The 19,949-nt window shown below is 37.8% G+C and overlaps 1 protein-coding gene across 2 annotated transcripts in view; it reads right to left on the bottom strand.

Annotated features, from left to right (window-relative positions):
* Positions 1-19,682, bottom strand: part of LOC150083194 (protein Gawky-like) — a 295,134-nt gene extending 275,452 nt beyond the window's left edge. For both annotated transcript variants that reach the window (XM_090377898.1, XM_090377901.1), the window contains exon 1: positions 19,589-19,682. The gene's annotated coding sequence lies outside the window, so the exon portion shown is untranslated. The remainder of the gene's footprint in view (positions 1-19,588) is intronic.
* Between the last annotated feature and the right edge of the window lie 267 nt (positions 19,683-19,949).

Here is a 19,949-nt window from a genome sequence, read left to right as displayed (position 1 = left end):
AAGCTTCCTCACACTGAATGTTCATAGCAAATTCCTTTACTTTTGTACATATACAAATAACAATATACGCAAGTTGTAAACATGTGCATCATTTGTACATAATTTTTTTTTTAATAAATTCCACTTATCCAAAAATGTTCATCTAATTTGCAGTTTTACTCCATAATTTTTATGAAAGAGCCTTGTTATGTAACTTTTCTGTGGAGTGAGTTAGTTGGAAGCAAGGCATAATGAGAGTGGGTGTAATCTAGACACCAGAAGATTGTGATGAGTATGACGAGAATCATATACAGATGGAATGGGCAAGAAAATATGAATGTTTTATTATGGGTGACTTCAATCTGCTCCTAATCGATCGGAGTAAGTTAGAGGGAAACCTAGCTATGGGGAATAAAATTTTTAAATAAATTAGATGATTACTGTGTGTGTGTTTGTGTGGTATGGGAGTTAAGGGTGCACAAGCTGTGGCTATAGTGTGCCTATTCACAGGAATGTTAAAAAAATTATTATGAAGCCAATTCAATTTCATTTCAGCTCAAACTAATTATTTGTTCATAAATTCTAATTTGTTTCAAAAAACAGAAAAGTTCATTAATATTTGCCTCCTCTCCAATGATATGATTTAACCTCATTGGTTCTTGTATGTTAGCCAGAGAGTTAAATATTAAAGTTCGAAGTTGTTGGTAGTGTGGACAGTCAATCAAAATATGTTTCACTGTTAGATGTTCTGAGCAATGTGGACACTGAGGATCATCGCCTGTGAGCAGATGAAAGTGAGTCAGATGAGTATGGCCTATTCTAATCTGTGCGAGTACAACTTCTTCTCACCGAATTGTCTGAATGCCAAAATTTTGGGTCTTGCTTCAATTGGAAAAGTTTATTACTTGCTTGGTTATGCCAGAGCTCTGTCCACTGTGCATGGTATGCTGCTTGAATTATGATATTATAATCAGAGGCTGGAATAAAGACAGAGGTTACATCTAAAGTTGATGGATTTTTAGCAGAAATATCAGCCAGTTCATTTCCTTTAATACCTGAATCTGCTGGAATCCAGCAAAAGTTTACTAGTTGTTGGCGACCTTTAATTTTCAACAGCAAATTCTTGATATCATTTAAAATAGGGTTATCCTTATGAGAGGGGTTCTGCATTGCTCTAATTGAGCTGAGAGAGTCGGTATAAACTAAATATTTTGCAGATGGGTGAAGAGTTAAATTTTCTAGGGCTAATTGTATGGCATCTAGTTCCGCTGAAAAGTTGCTATATTCAGGTGGAAGAGAAGCTGATATGATAGTAGAGGGAAACGCTGCTGCTGCTGCTCCAATAGTTGAAAGAGATTTGTAACCATCCATATATATCGGTAAGAAGTCAGCACAGCTTTGAATATGGCTAGCATGGAGTTTTTGCACAGTCAGTGCTGATAGACGATTCTTTCCCCATTGAAGAAAATAAGTATCACAGGTCAGTTGAGGAAACAGGGTCCATGGTGGATGAGAGTAATTCTTTATCTTTTGCCTAGTGTGGAGAGGAACATTCCAATTCTGTGATATTTCAAGGAGCCGTAGGCCAGCTGGACGTATTTTACTTAGTTTATTTCTGTAGAGATTCAGTAGTGGTTGATTAAAAAGGTATGGCTGAATAGGATGCAAAGAGAAACTGTATTTTGACTGCATATTTAAGTAATAGCATTTTTCTGTGGAGATGCAGAGGGGGCTCATGAGCTTCAATGTATAGACTGAGTTGGAGATGTCCTATATACACCAACTGCAATCTGCAGTGTATTGTGTTGAATAGGATCCAGCCAGCGTATAGATGATTACTATTTGTACCAGCATGTTAGAGAAAATACAAGGGTTAAGAATATTCTAGACCTCACCATTACTCCTGAATCAGATAACATCACAGGGCCTAAAGTACAGGAACCATTGGCAGGTAGTAATCACAAGTCATTAGTAAGAAGCTGAAGAAAGATGTTGAAGTAGTTAAAAATGGCATCTATGGGTGGACTGCAGAGAGAGGGTAATTACGTTAAAATCATGTAATACCTTAAAAGCAATAATCACAGAAACCATGAATGCATATATACCATTAAGAAAATATATGCTGGGAAGGATGAATATGGACCTGGTCAACCTAATAGAGAAGGAAAAGTCAGCATGAGAAAGTTAGAGTAATGAAAAGTATTGAAGCCTATAACATCTACAAATTGATTTGTAATAGTACCACAGATAAGGTTAGGGAAGTCAAGGCTGAGCATGAAAAAACACTGGCTAAGAGAGAAAAGAAAGGGAACAAGGAGTTTTTCCTGTAGATGAATAAAAAGAAGAAAATGAATCAGATCAGACCTTTGTGCACTGGGTGTGGGAAAGTATTAGATAACTCGGCTGATTTGGTTTGATGAAATGAATAAGTATTTTGCATCAGACTTTACTGATAAAAGACCCTTTATGCTGAGGAGAGATTGTGCGAGTGAGGCTCAGACATGAAATTAGTGATTTTGAAATTACAGACGACTATTTATTATAAAAAACATAAGCTGAAAGAAAAGTAAGACTCCTGGAATTGATGGCATATACCCAGTAATTTAGAAGAAGGCAGCCAAAGAGTGGACTGAACCATTGAGCTTAATTATGAGAGCATCTTTGGACTCAGGAGAGATTCCTTTGGACTGGAGAAATGCCAATGTATCGCCATGAAGGCGGTTCTAAGAGAGAAGTTGGTAACTACAGACCATTTTAGTCTAACTTCAGTAGTAGGGAAAAACTTATATGCAATGATGAAGAGTACAATCCTGAGACACTTAGATAAAAATGGCATTCTGAAGGGGACACAATATGGTTGTATTTGAGGAAAATGACATTTAACTAACCAGGTAAGCTATTTTGACACATTTACTCATGAGCTAGATGTAGGGAACAATTTCAACATAGTTTGGATTTAGCAAAGCATTTGACTTGGTCCCTCATGACAGGTTTACTGTATAAGCTTAAACAGGTTAGGATTACTTTTTTTTTTTTTTTTTTTGGTAGTTGTTGGCGCATAGACTTCTGTGGCCATAATGAACCTCCCAAGGTTTTTGCAGTACTTTTATCCAAGCCCGAAGCGGGATTCGAACCCGCGACCTTTGGGTTGCTAAGCAGGCACTTTACCCACCCGGCTAGCCCGGTCAGGATTACTGGTAAGATTCTAAGATGGATCGCTAGTTGGCCGCAGGGCAGGAGGCAGATGGTTGTGATTAATGGCTTCATATTGGTGTAACATCAGGAGTGTGGTCCCTCAAGGATTGATTATTGGACACTGTTGTTTCTCATTTTCATAAATTACATCAATGAAGGGATAGAAGGTGTGATGTCAAAATTTGCATGTGACATAAAGATTGGCAAAGTCATTAATGATCAGTGCCAAGCAGCACTCCTTCAGAATGACTTGAACAGACTTCAAAGATGGTCAGAGAAGTTTTAATGCTGCTAAATGCAAGGTCTTACACTTGTGGAGTAGTAATCCACAAATAAATTATACACTTGTTGGGTTGAATTAAAAACAGTGGAGGAGGAGGAAAGGGATCTGTGATCACTTTAAAATACGGGCAGATATGAAGTTTTCTGTAGAGATAGGAAGGTCATAATCCCACTGTTTAAGGTAATTGTAAGAACACGTGTGGAAAACTCTGTTCAAGTATGGAGACAGCATCTGAAAAAAAGACATTGAACATCTTGAAAGTGTTCAAAGATGGTCAACTCAAATTGTGAAATTGGCAGAAGGATGACCCTACGAGGAAAGACTGATTATGTGGGCTACAGAGCCTGGCAACCAGGCTCCTCAGAGGTGAACTGATTGAGGTTTCTACGGTTCTGAGAGGGATTAGTAAAACTAATGAAGGTAGAATTCTCACTGTTCTAAAGAATTCCAGAACTAGGGGACATAAATTCAAATTACAGGGCTTCAGGTTTAGATTAGATTGTAGGAAGTTTTCTTTTAGCCAATGAATCGTTTACAGCCAGAACAAGTTGCCCTTGCAGGTAGTTGAGGCTCACAGTTTGAATAAATTCAAAGCTTAACTGGATACTTAACTGTGTGAGGATGGAAACTTATAATTTGTGTTTTGTTATCTACTTGGTTCAGTGGGTTTTTTTTTTTTTTTTGCCAGTGCAGAAAAAAGCCTGTGGCTTCCTTCCACTATACACCAATGAGGTAAAACATTATGATCAGCGAGTCGTTATGCAACTACAGTGCATGTGGGGACACTGTACAAAAAACACCTGGTATTCAGCTCCATTAATCAATGTTACGCTTGTTCTTCAGATGGGAAAGGCAGCGGACTTAAGCAAGTTTGACAAGGGCCAAATTGTAATGGCCAGATGATTAGGTCAGAGCATATCCGAAACGGCACGACTATTGGGGTGCTCACGGACAGCCATGGTTAGTACCTACCGAAAGTGGTCAGAGGAGAGAAAACTCAAACCGCCGTGAGGTGTTGGACGACCATGGCTCATCAATGCTCGAGGTGAGCAAAGGCTCTCCCAGATGGTACGTGGCAACAGAAGGGCGACTCTGGTGCATCTTGCCAGTAATTGCAATGCTCGTGATGGGAGTAATGTTTCACAACACACAATACATCGAACCCTGCTCAAAATGGGGCTGTGTAGCTGCTGGCAGCTCTGAGTGCCCATGCTAACCACTGTTCACCGGTGACAGTGCCTACAATGCCATACGAGCAATGAAACTGGACCTTGAGTGATTGGAAGAAGGTTGTCTGGTCCAATGAATCATGTTTCCAGTTGCACCATGTGGATGACTGTGTACATATGCGTCGTTTGCCTGGGGAAGTGATGATCCCTGGATGCACAGTGGAGCAAAAACAAGCCGAAGGTGGGGGTGTCATGCTTAGGGCGATGTTCTGCTGGGATACCTAGGTCCAGCCATCCATGTGCTGAACAATCTGACATCTACCACCTACCTAAACATCATTGATGATCTGGTATACTCTTTCATGGCAATGATCTTCTCTGGCAGTGCCGTCTTTCAGCAGGATAATGTGCCATGCCACACCACCCATATTGTTCGAGACTGGTTCGTGGAACATGAGGAAGACTTCCAGGTATTGTCCTGGCCTAAAAATTCCCAAGACATCAATCCCATCGAGCATTTGCAGTTCATATTGGAACAGCAACTCCAATCTGAGGTGTCTCAATCACAGACCTTACAGGAGTTAAAGGATCTGCTGGTTACGTATTGGTACCAGATACCTCAAGACACATTTAAAATCTTGTAGCATCCATGCCTCACTGTGTACGAGCTGTTTTGGCTGCACGTGGAGGACCAACATCATATTAGGTAGGTGATCATAATGTTTTGGCTCATCAGTGTATGTTGAATACTATTACTATTAGGTCTCATCTCAGATGTCTAGTTGCCAGGCTTTGCAGTCCACACCATCTAAGCCATTCTTCACACTAGCATTAGCAGAGGCATATGATACAAGAAAGCAGGATTATATAGCATCAGCCAAAAAAAAAAAAAAGTCCTTCCCATTTCACCCATCCATTCACTCCAAATGCTTGCCTAGTTCTGCCTTGAAATTATTTAAGTAGTCAACGTCCACTGCAACAGATGGAAGTTTGTTCCAACTACCAACCACCTGCTGGCTTAAGGCAATTTCTGCACATCTATTCTGCAATTGTATTTGCCTAATTTGATTTTATGTCCCCTTAGATAAGAAATCTGAGCAAAAGAAAGAATCCCATCAGCATTGAGCTTGCACAAACCAATCCTAAACCAATCCTTCCTAAATTGAGGCCTCCACACCTGTATGCAGTACTCAAGGTGTGGCCTGACCATTGCCTTATACAAGGGGACAATCACCCACTTATCCTTGCTAGCAAAATTGCTGTTTATTACTGACAAGACACCATGAGCTACTCTTGCAGCCTTTTTGCACTGCTCAGAAAACTACATAGCTGACTGCACAATTACCCCAGGACCTATTCATTCTCTACTACCCTGAGTGTAGTAGCACAGAGTTAGTATGTTACTCTGGGGTTACTGCTACCCGTATGCATTACTTTGCATTTGCCAGCATTAAACTTCAGCTGCCACCACTCAGCCCATCTGCTCAACTTTTCTAGATTCTGTTGCAGTAGTACTATCATTACTGTCATTAACAACCCTGCCAACCTTCATATCATCTGCAAACATAGATATTAACCCTGATAAACCTTCATCAATATCCTTTTATGTGTATATTTGTTATTTCAACAATGGACCCAACACCGAAACCACGGGGACTCCACATTAGTTCAAAAAGAGCAGTGTCCACTGATCACCACTTTGTCTTCTCCCACTCAACCATCCCTTTTATCCATTGTAGCAACTTGCTGTTAATGCCCTACTGCTTCAATTTGTATAGTAGTCTTCCATGTGCAACAGAATCAAAAGCTTTCCTAAAATCCAAGTATATGATATCAAAATTAATATGATATGATATCAGTTACTTTGTGACCACATCATAGTATCCAATCAAATTGGTCAGTCAAAGACCTCCCTTTAACAAACTCATGCTGTGTCTTAACTATTACTGCAGTCTTGTCTAGATGATCCAGCAATGCTTCTTTAACAAGTGAATCCATTATTTACCTCAGAACACAAGTTAAACTAACAGATCTATAGTTAGTTGTGTCACATTTTGAAACCCCTTTATGAATTGGGGATACATCTGCACACCTCCAGTCCCCTGTTTTTCCCCTGTCCACCATATCCAATCTATAAGAGGCAAGTTGAAGTTATCCATGAGGCTATTACACTTGACTACCACAAGAAGTTTTTGTCATACTACTGAGAAATGTTTGCCCTGACTATCATCTTCCCTTTACCATGCATCATCTTGCACCACACAGACTCAACATTTATCTACACTTGATCTGACTCTGGGTACTATTTGATTGCTTTCACAGCGCTTTTGATAAGGAGCTTCCCATTCAACCCTCCATATTCTTCCTGAACATATATTTGCCATAATGAAATTCTTCACACCCTATCCCTTAATGGCATCATATCTCTGTTAGTTCTATTGTATCAGCAGCATTTACGACAGAAGGGGTCAAAAAGGAAGTGTCATTAGTATTAGCCTTATAGTGCAAGGAAACCAGAGGCTTTTACTGGACTAGCCATAAGAAAAAACTATCATAATAATAATAAAATAAACTAAAAAATAACAATAAATATAACATATATAAACAAAAATAATAATTAAAAATTAAAATTGAGTTGAACAACCATTATGATACTTGTGTGAAATGGCTACAAAGAGTACTGAGTGGAAAAGCATTATAAGTAGTACTCCCCTTGGAAGATTACTCTTTCTCTATTTTTTTTTTTTTTTTGCTTTTTTTTTTTGAAGTATTTATGAAGCAACAGTACTAGCTGATATTCACCTTTTAAACATTTTTTTGCATACAATTAAAAAACAAGGAAAATCTTTAAAAAAACATTAAATTAAAAACATATCGTGATATTACTGTAGAAGTATATGTATGATATACTAACTCTTAACACAACACACCTTCTCAGTAAATAGCTTGAATAAATTAGACTTTTCAAAATATTCATTCAAAAATGAAATCACTTTTTTTTTTTTTTTTAATGAAAGGTATCAGAATCTATAGGAATTAGTACCATGCATGGGTTGAGAGTTAAGATTAAAGAAGATATTTGTTGATATTAGACCTGAATTTCTGTAGATTGGAAATACATATGAAGGGAGGTTGTTCCAGAAAACAGAAATTGAAGAAATAAATGAGGAAGAACAAAAGTTGATTCTGTGAGTCTCAAGTTGGAAGTTGGACAGTAAAAGGATATTGATTGGTTACAGCACTTGTTTGCACGATGGTTTGAAAGCGAGAGCGGGAATTACAGATGCCAATTCAGAAGAACAGTGGCCATGGAAGTATCTATAGAAAAGTCATGCAGCAGAAACAGATGTCTATGAGACAGTGAGTGGACAGACTTTGTTAGAGATGAATCATTAATAAACCTAACTGCCCTCTTCTGAATGGAATCTAGAAGCTGGAGAGGGATTTTGGGGGCACTGGCTCCAGATGTGACAATAATATTCCATGGTATGGCAGATTTGTGATTTGTACAGCTGTTTGGAAGTAAAATAATGCTGAGAGTAGAAGAGAAAAAAAAGTTTTTTTGTTGCAATCTTTGTGATATGCTTATGCAAAGAGAGAAATTAGAAGTCAGATTAATCCCCAACAGAAATATGTGATCTTGTCCAAGAGTGTCATCGAAGATAAGCATAGGGACAGAAGAATCCTTTTTTTTTTTTGAGATATAAGACAAGACTGAGTTTCAGAAGGATTGAAATTAACTAAGTTAGCTTTGACCTACTGGAGAATTACCTAAAGATCAACACTTGAGGAATTCATAGTGGATATTCAAGAAGTTTAAGTTGTTTGTGCAGGGCAAGGTTTTCAAACTGGAAGGTGGAATGCAATGTAATATCATTAGCAAAACTATGGATAGGAATTCCGGTCAATTGAAGATAGTCATTAATATACAAGAGGAAAAGAGTGGGAGAAAGAGCTGAAACTTTGGATCACCTGCAATAGTGATGCAGTTATAAGACAGAGGAGCCAAGATCTACAATCATCTGCAGTGAGCTGTCAGAAGAAACAGGAAGCATAATTACAAAAAACACTGGCAAACCAGTGGAATGATAGTGGTGGAATCCATACTGGTGATCACTGATCAGATGGAAGGTTTCTAGGTGGTTTAAGAGTTGGAAGTTCAGAGATTTCTCCATTACTTTAGAAAGAGTAGATGTAAGTACAATGGGACAAGAAGTAGATGGGAGGGATTTGTCACCCTTTTTAGGAACGGCTGCAAAATACCTATGGAATACGAAAGTGAAAAAAACAGGTGACATGGAACAGGAGTACGGGTTTGGGGAACAAGTAAAGAAATAACATCAGAACCTCTCTTAGCTTCAAAAGTGTTCAAAATTCTTTTGAAATCCTTTTGACAGAAGAGGGCAATAAATGGAGTGTACTGGGAATGGTAGGAGATCATTTACCAAGATCATCAATACATAAGTTTGAAAAAGAGTAGGATAATAGCAGGTCAGCTTTATCTTTGGCTGAAATGACACATCCACTTTTAACAGAAGTAGAAACAGAGATGAGCAAAAGTTTCGGCCAATAACTTTGGCAAGAAAAAAGGATGCTCGATGGACAAGAAGCAAGATTTCTACTCAGCCTGTTCGAAATCTAGTTTTTGGGCTGATTAACAGCTGCTTTACAGTTGTTGAAAGTTTTGGTGTGGGCAGAAAATGAATCTGGAAATTTGGATACAAGCCAATTGCAGCATGCAATGTTCTTAGCTTGCATAGCCTGAGTATATTTATTGGAAAACCAAGGTTTAGAAAGAGGACGAGATTGAAAGATTAAGGAGGAATGTGATATAAATGATTTCATCCCACAAGAATAATTTCACTAATACAATCTGAGCAAACTTTGACATCAGAAGATTTGAAACAGTAATCTGCCAAAGGAAAAGAAATCTCGCAGATCATCACATTTTGCATTCTTGTAATATCAAACACAAGGGTTTGGTTTGGTTTTTAATGGCGCATTGGCAGCTAAGGCCATAATGCGCCAAGACAACCAAACACAAGGGTGCGAATGGCCATGAGAGAAAGGTTCCATCAGAGATGAGACCATTATCAGCTTGTGATGTGAAGTACCTAGAGGCCCTCTCTCACCTTGACTGTGCCCTTTCAGTTATTTGTGAGAAAAAGGTTAAGAGTGTTGTTATGTGTGGTTAGGATTGTCTAGTATTCTGATAGGTAAATGGATAATCTGTATGAGGTTTAGTAATTGCAAATGCCCCAGCATCTTGACCAGCTGGGTCCATGTGACTAGGAAATGGAAGCCAGCTGAAGTTGTGAACATTAAAATCACCAAGGAAAATTACCTCACTATTAGGAGAGTTCGACTGGAGAAAGTTTCAAAAGAGAGGAAGTCAGAGTTCCAAGTGATTAGTGAAGATTGGGAGAGTGATAGAGGTAGCATTTGACACAATGTGGTAGAGAGAGATTACTAAGTCTCTGACAGGGACTATCAGGGTGGAGATATGCACAAGGACTATCTTTGAAGAGAAAGGAATCATATAGTGAATAATTAGGACAACTGAGATGAGCAGTGGTTGAATTAACCAATAACTGGGATTCTCTCAGAAAAGGAAATGAAGTTTGGCAGACTGTAAGTAGAAATGGACATTACTGAGGTTGGAACTGAGCACATATATTTGTAAAATGAACGAGGAAGTGTTTGGGAGGTTTAGAACTTTTCGCAGATAAGTTTGTTCTATTAGTTTGACTATTCATGATGTGGATAGTATTAAGAAAAGGTGGGAAGGACACGTTGTATAAAGTAATGAAATTTTTGAATATTGTGTACATACAGCAAGATATGCCCAGCTCCTTAACATAATGTGGCCTCAACAATACCTCCCACACTACCCGGACTCCCTCCAGTTACTATCTGTCAAAATAGAGACAGCAAGATTATATATGCTAGCTGATCCAGAAGCGCCTCCTAGGGAGTTACCAATAAGTTTGGTGTGGTGAACTATCCAGCAGCCAGCCTGCAAACACCATTTTAGAGCTGTACCCTCAAGATGCAAGGAAGACTAGATTTCACCATGTCCAACATAACCACAAAAGACATGGGGGAGGGGTTTGCCAAAGCTTTGCTCTGGAGATTAAACATGGGTTCCACTACTTCAAGTCTGCAAAGTGGTGATGGTATTTCACCGGTCGATGAGAGTCATCTACAACCAAGTAATTCCTGGTAACATAGACGGGTGGCATTCCTCCATGAGGTATGGGTGTCACACCTCAACTCTGCTTACGTTGGTTCCCATCTGGGTGGTCAACTCCAGTATACTAGGTGCCATATTTAAAGACCTGCACATGGAGGTTATACCCAGTGTAAGTCCCACCATAGTGAAGGGACAAGCAGAACTATGAGACCACCAAATTCAGTCCAATTGACTTGGGTTTTATATGAATATCTGTTCCATCAGCATTAAGCTGGATCTGCTACCACCCAGGTAGCAAATCCAGCCTTGATGCTGATGGAATAGATACCTTCAAAGCTTTGAGTAAGATATAAAGAAAAGTCACACATTTTGGAAATGATTTCTATGAAGTAAGCAAAACCAAAGTTACAAATGATTCAAAGAATTATCTCAATCATCCCTTCCATAAAACCAAATAAGGAAGGTTATATTCCTTCTTGGGACCTTAAAAAAAAAAGTAATTATCAGCAAAAAAAAAAAAAAGAGGTTCCTATTCCTGTGCAAATGTCACAAAAGGCAAAAGAGCAATAACAGACCTGTAAGCTTGATTTCTGTTCTAAGAAAATAATGCACTCAGTGTTAAAGGAGTACTGCAGGATCATGTTAACAGGAATTAAATTATATGGAAATCGCAGCACATGTTTGTTAAGGGAGGGATCCTGTCTGACCAATCTGATTAGCTACTAAGATGCAACAACAAAAGAAAAAGATAGATGCAAACAATTTTGATAGTTCCACGTAAAATGAAAGACTACTATACAAATTAGAGCAGTGAAGTATGACATTAGGAACAATGCTACTGTTATAAACAAAGGGTTGGTGGAGTGGCAGAAGGCAGAGGGTGGTTATGGACACTGCTCTTCTTGGACTAATGTTAGTGGAATCCCTCAGAATTCAGTGCTGGGTCTGAAACTTAACAATATTTATTTACAATACTGATGAAGGCATGTCAAGCTTATTGCCTGAGTTTAAAGATAATACAAAGGTTGGCAGGGTAGTTAATGACAGAATCAAGGCATATTACTGATTTGATTTTTTTATGGTGCAAAAATGACAAAGTTACAGTGTGCCACGACAAATTTAAAATTCAAAAAGGGAGCATACTACTGCAGAAAGACCCACATAAGTTAGGCAGGTGGGGTGGGAAGTGGCAGTTGAGGTTTAACACTGGTAAATGCATGGTACTAAATATGGGCAACAGTGATTCCAGAATAACATACCAAGTAGGTGACATTTTTGTAAGTATTTTCATTCTCCACTCTCAAAGGTTGTAGAGAACGAAAGAGATCTAGAGGTAATTGTACAGTCTGACATTTAATGAGAAGTGCAGATAGGCTGCTAGAGCAGCTCATGGGGTGCTGTCAATAACTTACAAGAACTTTAACAACAGGGAAAAGGATGTGATTATCTTATTGTATAAAGCAATGGTCAGGCTGCATATTGAATACTGCATACAGTAGTCTGGAATCCTCATTCTTGGATAGTTATAGACTATTATGAGATACTGATTTATGAGTATTATAAGCATATATGTAACAAAACCACTGATGCAGTAAGACAGACAAAGGTTGAGTACAAGAATTCACTAACAGCTGGAGCTAGAAAAGAAGACAGTCATTTTCATAAGAAAACACAAAAACGAAGAGATTGAATCACATAGGTCCCTTACTTAAAAGTCACAGAAAGTAGTAGTGACACGTGATGCAAGAAAGCAGTGTATGAGCTTATGCAGCATCAGCCAAAAAATAAAAAAATAATAATAACACATAACCATTCCCTCTAAATGTTTGTCCAGTTCCTCCTTAAATTTATTTAACCTATCAACTTCCACAACGAGAGGTGGAAGTTTGTTCCAGCAATTAACCACCCACCGGCTAAAGGCAAATTTCTGCACATCTATTCTACATCTGTCTTTCCTTAATTTGAATTTATGCCCCCTTAGGTTCGTAATATGAACAAGTGGAAGAATCCCATCAGAATTCAGCGTGCTCAACCCATTCAAGGCCTTATACACCTCAATCAGATCACCGCACAGGTGCCTAGTCTCCAACCATTGCAATTTGCAGAACTTAAGCCTCTCTTGGTAAGAGGATCCCTTCATTCCCCTCACCAATCTTGTTGCCCTTCTCTGTACACGTTCAAGCAAATCTACATTCTTCCTAAAATGAGGCCTCCAGACTTGTACGCAATACTCAAGGTGTGGCCTGACCATTGCCTTATACAGAGGGACAATCACCTTTTCCCTGCTAACAAAATTCCTATATATCATTGACGAAACCCCATGACTGCCCTGGCAGCCTGTCTGCATTGCTCAGAAAACTTCATATCTGACTGCACAATTATTCCCAGGTCTTTTTCATTTTCTACCATCTTAAGTGTAGTAACCACACAGTTCGTACGCTTCCCCAGGGTTACTCCTACCCATATGCAGTACTTTGCATTTGTCAAGGTTAAACTTCAGTTGCCACTTCTCAGCCCATCTGCCCAAATTTTCTAGATTCTGTTGCAGTAGCACACTGCCAATACTGTCATTAACAAGGGATCAGTAACAAGGCATTAGTCTGCTGTGGATCACTTACCAGCTGCAAAGAGGAGAAATCAGAAAATAACAAAACAGTATACCTCCAGTAACAAATTTTTTTAATGAATGAAAAATGGAGCTTTCAGTACCCTGAAAGGTCCATTTTTAGTCATTAAAATTTGTCATCACTGGATGTATACTATATTGTTATTTTCTTTTAGTCATGGAATCCAGTACCATAGGCCCTTTTTCATTTATAGGGCAATCAGATTAGTCAAGAATACAAAGGAGTAGTCTTTGTATAAAAATAAAGACTGGTTCTGAAAGTTGTAGTATTTGGAAATTATGCAAGAAGACTTGACTGAAGTGTTTAATGGTTTGAGTAAACTTGCTTTCAGTTGGAGAGTAGCTGATTGTTGGAATGAACTACCATCTGGTGTCACTGGCCCGTGTACCATCTGATACATGGGCACCTCTATAGCTGGGTGGGCAGGAGCAGCAGTGCATAGCACACTGCTTCTTGATTAAGTCGGGGTTCGAGCGTGACTACTAAATACGGAGGATGCGGAAAGGTCAGGGAATGACCACCACATCTCCCAGAGCAATATGGCCTTAGTTGCTAATGCTCCTAAAAACCAAATAACAAACAAATGATACATAACCTCTACTAAATAAGCAGGTGATACAAGGAAGGCAAATACATTGGAATTAGGGAATACAAATTATCGAATAATTATGGAATAGCAATAGCCAAGAAAGCTGAAAATACACATTTGTATTAATAGTAGCAAGAAACAGAATGCAAGAAAACCAGAGGCTTTTACTGCACAAACCAAAAAAATAAATAAATAATAATAACAATAATAAACAGTGCACACACATAAACAACCCTGTATTTCTTCCTCTTTGCATAAGTAATGGATAAGCTAGAATTTGAATTTCCTCAAGCCATTGGCCTCAACTATTCGAGAAGGCAACTTATTCCAGTGAGTTTCAACTCCCTGGTTAAAGGAAAACTTCCTACAATACAGCTTATTATTCTTACCCCCTTAGTTCATATTTATGGAACCAAATTATGGCCTGGTCCTAGCATCATTTAATACCATGATTCTCCTTTCATTTTGCCATCACTTTTGGAATTATTAAATCCCTATAGGGCACCTAGTTACTAAGCTCTGTAGTTGCATATTCAGTCCTTCATGTGAGTATCCTTTATCCAATATTATAGACAAGTTGCCTGTACACAGACCATTTCAAAGTGAGGGTCAAAGTCAAATTCAGTAGAATAATCCCAGTAGCATTAGTAGCAAGCTTATATAGCATTGGAAAAAAAAAAAAACAACCTTCCCATTTCACCCATCCATTCGCTCCAAAAATCTAAGTTCTTTGAATTTATTTAAACTATCAACTTCCACAATGACAGATGGAAGTTCGTTCCAGCAATCAACAACCTGCTGGCTAAAGGCAAATTTTCACACATCTATTCTACAACTGTCTTTCCTCAATTCGCACACCATCTTGTCATGTGCCAAGAGTCAAACATAGAGGGAGGGGGGATATCAACAATGGTTTGGGCAGCAATATCTTGGTATTCTTTAGGGCCTATCATCACCCTGAATGAGAGAATTACTGCTACTGGTTACCTTGATATTCTGAATTAACCACATTCATCCCATGGTGCAAGCATCGTTTCCTACAAACAATGCCATGTTTCCAGATGATAATGCTCCAATATACACAGCCAGATGTATTCAATCTTGGTTTGAGGAACATGCAACTGAGGCTAAGCATCTCCCATGGCCTGCACAACCACCAGACTTAAATGTTATTGAGCCACTTGGACATATTTAGAGAGGAGAGTGAGAAGCAGATTTCCTCCACCTTCATAAAGGAGCGTGAAACGTTCCTCCACAAAGAATGGTTCAACATTCCTCTTAAGACATCATCAAGATTTATACCAACAACAAATTAGTATATACCTATAGTGCATATTACAGGCAGTGACATTATTTTGACCATCACCCTTTACGTTCATACAGAATTTAATCCGTTTGGCTTTACAATTTACCATCCAAGCAATGATTCCAATTCTACAGTTTAGCAAATTAAAACTGAAAATATCTGGACTCAACTAATGTGATGAATGAGCTCCTTACCTGTCCAACTGAACTGAATTCACTCAATAGTCACTATTTCTATGCACTTTGTAGTACTTATTATTAGCCTTTTACCATTATTATAAAGTTTTGTCTTTCTCTCCAGGTTTTCCTAAAATATTGCTCTAGATGTAGTTGTCATTTCCTATCCTGCTATTTAGGTCTATGACCAATACATTTGTCACTACTTTCTATTCTCAGACAGTTTTTAAATTCTGTACAGTAGAATCAACTGATGATGTTACCAACAGCAAATTCTAAGTGGGAAGCATTCAAGGAATTAATCATGGAAGCAACTAAGTTTCATACCTATTAAGAAATATTGTTCGAGGTTTAGGCCTAAATGGTTGTCAAATGAACTAATGAGACTCGTGACAGAAGGAAAATGCATGGGATGCATATAAATTATCAGGCAACACAGAAGCCAATGGCAGATATAAGCTAGTCTGTAATCAAGTCACAAAGGAGGTTAGGCAGGTGAAGGCAGATTACGAGAAATCTTTGGCAAAAGATGCTAACAAAAACAGCAAGAATTTCTTTACTTATATAAACTCTAAAATGAAGGGGATGAATCTGATTGGTTCACTTGATATCAATGGTTTGACTGTTGATTCGACTGCTCAGATAGCAAATAAACTGAATGAGTATTTTGCATCTACATTCACACATGGAGTTATTAAGGTTTAAAAATGCCAGAAGGTTATCAAATTGTAGAAGGGTTCTTAATGATTTTGTAATAACTGAAAACAAAGTGGAAGAGAAATTGTTGCGGTTAAACATAAGAAGGGCACCTGGGGTGGATGGGATCTATCCAGTTATATTAAAGGAGACGGCAAAGGAAGTAAGCAAACCCTTAGCCATAATTATGAGAGCATCCTTGGATTCAGGGGAGGCCCCACGGACTGGAGATGTGCAAATGTATCCCCCAATTTACAAAGGGGTCTAACTAACTGGTCTTAACTTCTGTTCCGGGTAAAATAATGGAGTCACTGGTTAAAGATGCATTGCAGAATCATTTAGACAAGACTGCAGCAATAATTCAGACACAGCATGGGTTTGTTAAGGGGAAAGTCTTGACTGACAAATTTGAATGGGTATTATTTATGTGGTTACAAAGGAACTGGATGCAAAAAATTTTGATATCATATACTTGGATTTCAGGAAAGCTTTTGACACTGTTTCACATGGAAGACTACTGTACAAATTGGAGCAGAATGGTAATTAAGGGTAAGTTTCTACAATGGATAAAAGGATGGTTGAGTGGGAGAAGACAGAGGGTGGTAATCAATGGGTGCTGTTTTTCGTGGAGTCCCACAGGGTTCGGTGTTGGGTCCATTGTTGTTTTGTATATTTATCAATGATATTGATGAAGATATATCAGGCTTACATCTGTTGTTGTGGAAGTTTATAGGTTAAATAAATTTAAGGAGGAACTGGACAACCATTTAGAGGGAATTGTTTTGTAATTTTTTTTTTTTTTGGCTGATGCTGCATAAGCACTTGCATCACATGCCACTACTACTCTTACTACTATTCTTGCTTCTAGCATACAATTTTCTATTCTACGATTTTCACCTTGTTTATGAACCTTCATCAACCAGACCATATGCCAGAGAAATTTAATCACAGAATATTCCATTTCAGTTTTCATTTTGTTTCTATCTTGTGCTGTGTTATTATTACATAAGTAACATACATGTCAACAAATTCAGTTGCCCACTGTTCTTTAAAACTTTTTATTTGTGATTTGTTTAACAAAATCCATTTTTAGTTTTGACATAATGGTTTCAGATTTCAGGAGTCTCACACAGAGTAATCTATGAGGCATGGGATCTGGATTTCTTGGGGTCATCTCCCTGAACTTCTGATATCCATCCATCAGTTAGAATTCCTCATCAAGTCAAGTAGGTATGGACACAACAAAACTGGGGTGGCACTCCGTCTTGCTGAATTCACCTGTCATCTAGTAGCAAGTGGCAGATTATATGGTTTGGCTACCTTTGTGGTATCCTTTAGCATTTGCAGGTGAATGTTTCCAGGAACAGTTTCTTCAAAGAAACAGGGTCCAACCAGATGAACCATGAGCACCCATCCATACCACAATAAGAGTGTCATTTTGTATATTTGTGCATTTAATGAATGACATGTAGATCTGTCTCTAACCAAAATAAACATTATGATAATTCACCAAACCACTAAAACAAAAGTGGGTCTCGGCCACTGGAAATAAATATACTGAGGCTACAAAGATATGGTGATCTATTACATCAGTCATCCATTCATTGAACTGCAGGCAACTGTCAGTGTCACCTGGTAGTAACTCCTGAATGCTGGACACTTTGCATGGGAAGAACATATACTATTTAAGATTTGTAACACAGCAATATGACTAACACCTGATTTTGCTGCGACTCTTAATAAAGAACAACTAGATCTTGCTCTACACTTGGCAAGTACTTCAACCTTGCCTGTCATCTGTACTAGTTGGGGGAGGGGTAACTGCTGTACTTATGATTTGCAAACAGAACCAGTTTCTTTCAGTCCCTCTTTTTCTCTAGTATTTTACCAACTAATGTTTACTAGATGACATCTGTGAAATTTGATGCAAGTCTCCCTTTGGCTCGTTCCAACTATACGTAAAAACACTAATTCAACCTTGTCTTGTGAGTATACTGATACTATATAATGAACCATGTTTTGAGTATCAGTACACTAATATGAAGAATGGTGTTGTTTTTTTGTCTCAAAGTCCTTTAAAGTTCGGAGTGATTGTAGACAACTGAATTATCATGTTGGTTGCAGTACACTATACTGATCTTAAAAACATGGTTCAGACCTGCAAAAGAAAAAAAAAACTGTTACAACTCTATGAGGCTGGAATTTTGTAACACCTTGTATATGTATTCTCTGTTCAAACTTATACTGCTGTGATCTAGATCAATGTTTCCCAGACTGAATTCTCATGTCGGGTGCAACATACAGTCTGTAATGATATCTAGGTTGTGTTTAAAAAAAATAAGAAAAATTCAAAATAGCCATTGCAGAAATTATCCACAGATCCCCCTGGGAACTGTTTGCAGACCCCATGGGATCCACAGAACATAGTTTGGGAACCTCTGGTCTATATTTTTAACTCAAAATTGGTAAGGATAAAAAAAAAAAAAATAGTTGCCACTCAATTCTAGTTCCAAAAATGGTTGAAGTCCAGAAATCAGATGACCTACTGTACCACATCCTGTAATCTCCATGTCCTTCTTTAAACTCAAAGCCTCAATTTAGGACACTTTTATATTTTAGAATCCTGCCAGAGTAAGGATGCCTCTAATATAAGACATCCTTACAACTTAACATATACACTGTCTCTCAATAAAAGACTTAAGAAATTAGTTTCTTTCCTTTCTCAGCACTGAAATTGGTAAACTTAAATAAAATTATACAAAACAGATCCAACTCACCAGACTGAATATATAGAGATTAATATCACTGTGACCTTTACCTGTGATGGCTCCAACTGTCAAATCTGTAAATAACCTACTGTGTTTTTATATCCTTTTGTTGCATGAACTGCATCTGTTAATTGGCAATTGTTTATTTTTAAAATTTATTTTCAATTTCTGAATAAAGAATTTTATTTTTTATATAGGTCTATACTATAATGCAAAAATGTTACTGATTGATTATGCCCCCCCCCCCATCCATCTCTAATAGCCAAAATATATGGGGTACTCCTGAACATTCAATACAAAAAATTTAATCACATTACAAAAACAGGATTCATTCACAAAAAAGTTGTCATAACAATTAACCAGTTTTTTGGGAATTTTATAGAGCTTTTTTGTACTTTTTTAAAAGAATGTTAAAAACAATTTAACTGCTAAAAAAAACTGTTTAGAAATTGTACTGAATACTAATAATAATCATCATCAGAAGAAGTAAAACTCACTTTCTGAACTTCTAACATAAGTGAAAACGGTAGTTAAAAGTTTAAACCTCAAATTCTGATCATCTATTTCTTCATTAACTCCCTTTAACTTTTAGAATATAACATCTTACCCACTCTCCTGTTGCTTCTCTAGATTATCACGTTTTGCTCCTCCTCCTCCACCTCCTCCTCCTTGTTGAAAGTTATACTTTTCAGATGGTATCTAAAGTAATATCATAATAATAATGTAGCAGTAAAATCATTACAGGCATCATGTTTTAAAGTAAGAAAAGAACCAATCACACAAATCTATGACCATTCAAGATATAACACCCAATTCTGTTTTGGCAAGAGCATAATATCCATTCTCACTTACTCATTCTTGTTCTCTATTAAAATACACCTTTCTCTTTAACAGATCCATGGCTCAATATTATACAAGTTGTGGCAATAAAGTTCTTGGACTGTGCAATATAAAGAACACAAAGTGAA

The sequence above is a fragment of the Mastigoproctus giganteus genome, chromosome 7 (genome assembly GCF_048544385.1).
Source record: "Mastigoproctus giganteus isolate SK-2022 chromosome 7, ASM4854438v1, whole genome shotgun sequence".
In the NCBI taxonomy this organism is placed as follows: domain Eukaryota; kingdom Metazoa; phylum Arthropoda; class Arachnida; order Uropygi; family Thelyphonidae; genus Mastigoproctus; species Mastigoproctus giganteus.
Note: the sequence above shows the minus strand (reverse complement) of the source record. Positions and strands in the feature narration are given on the sequence as shown.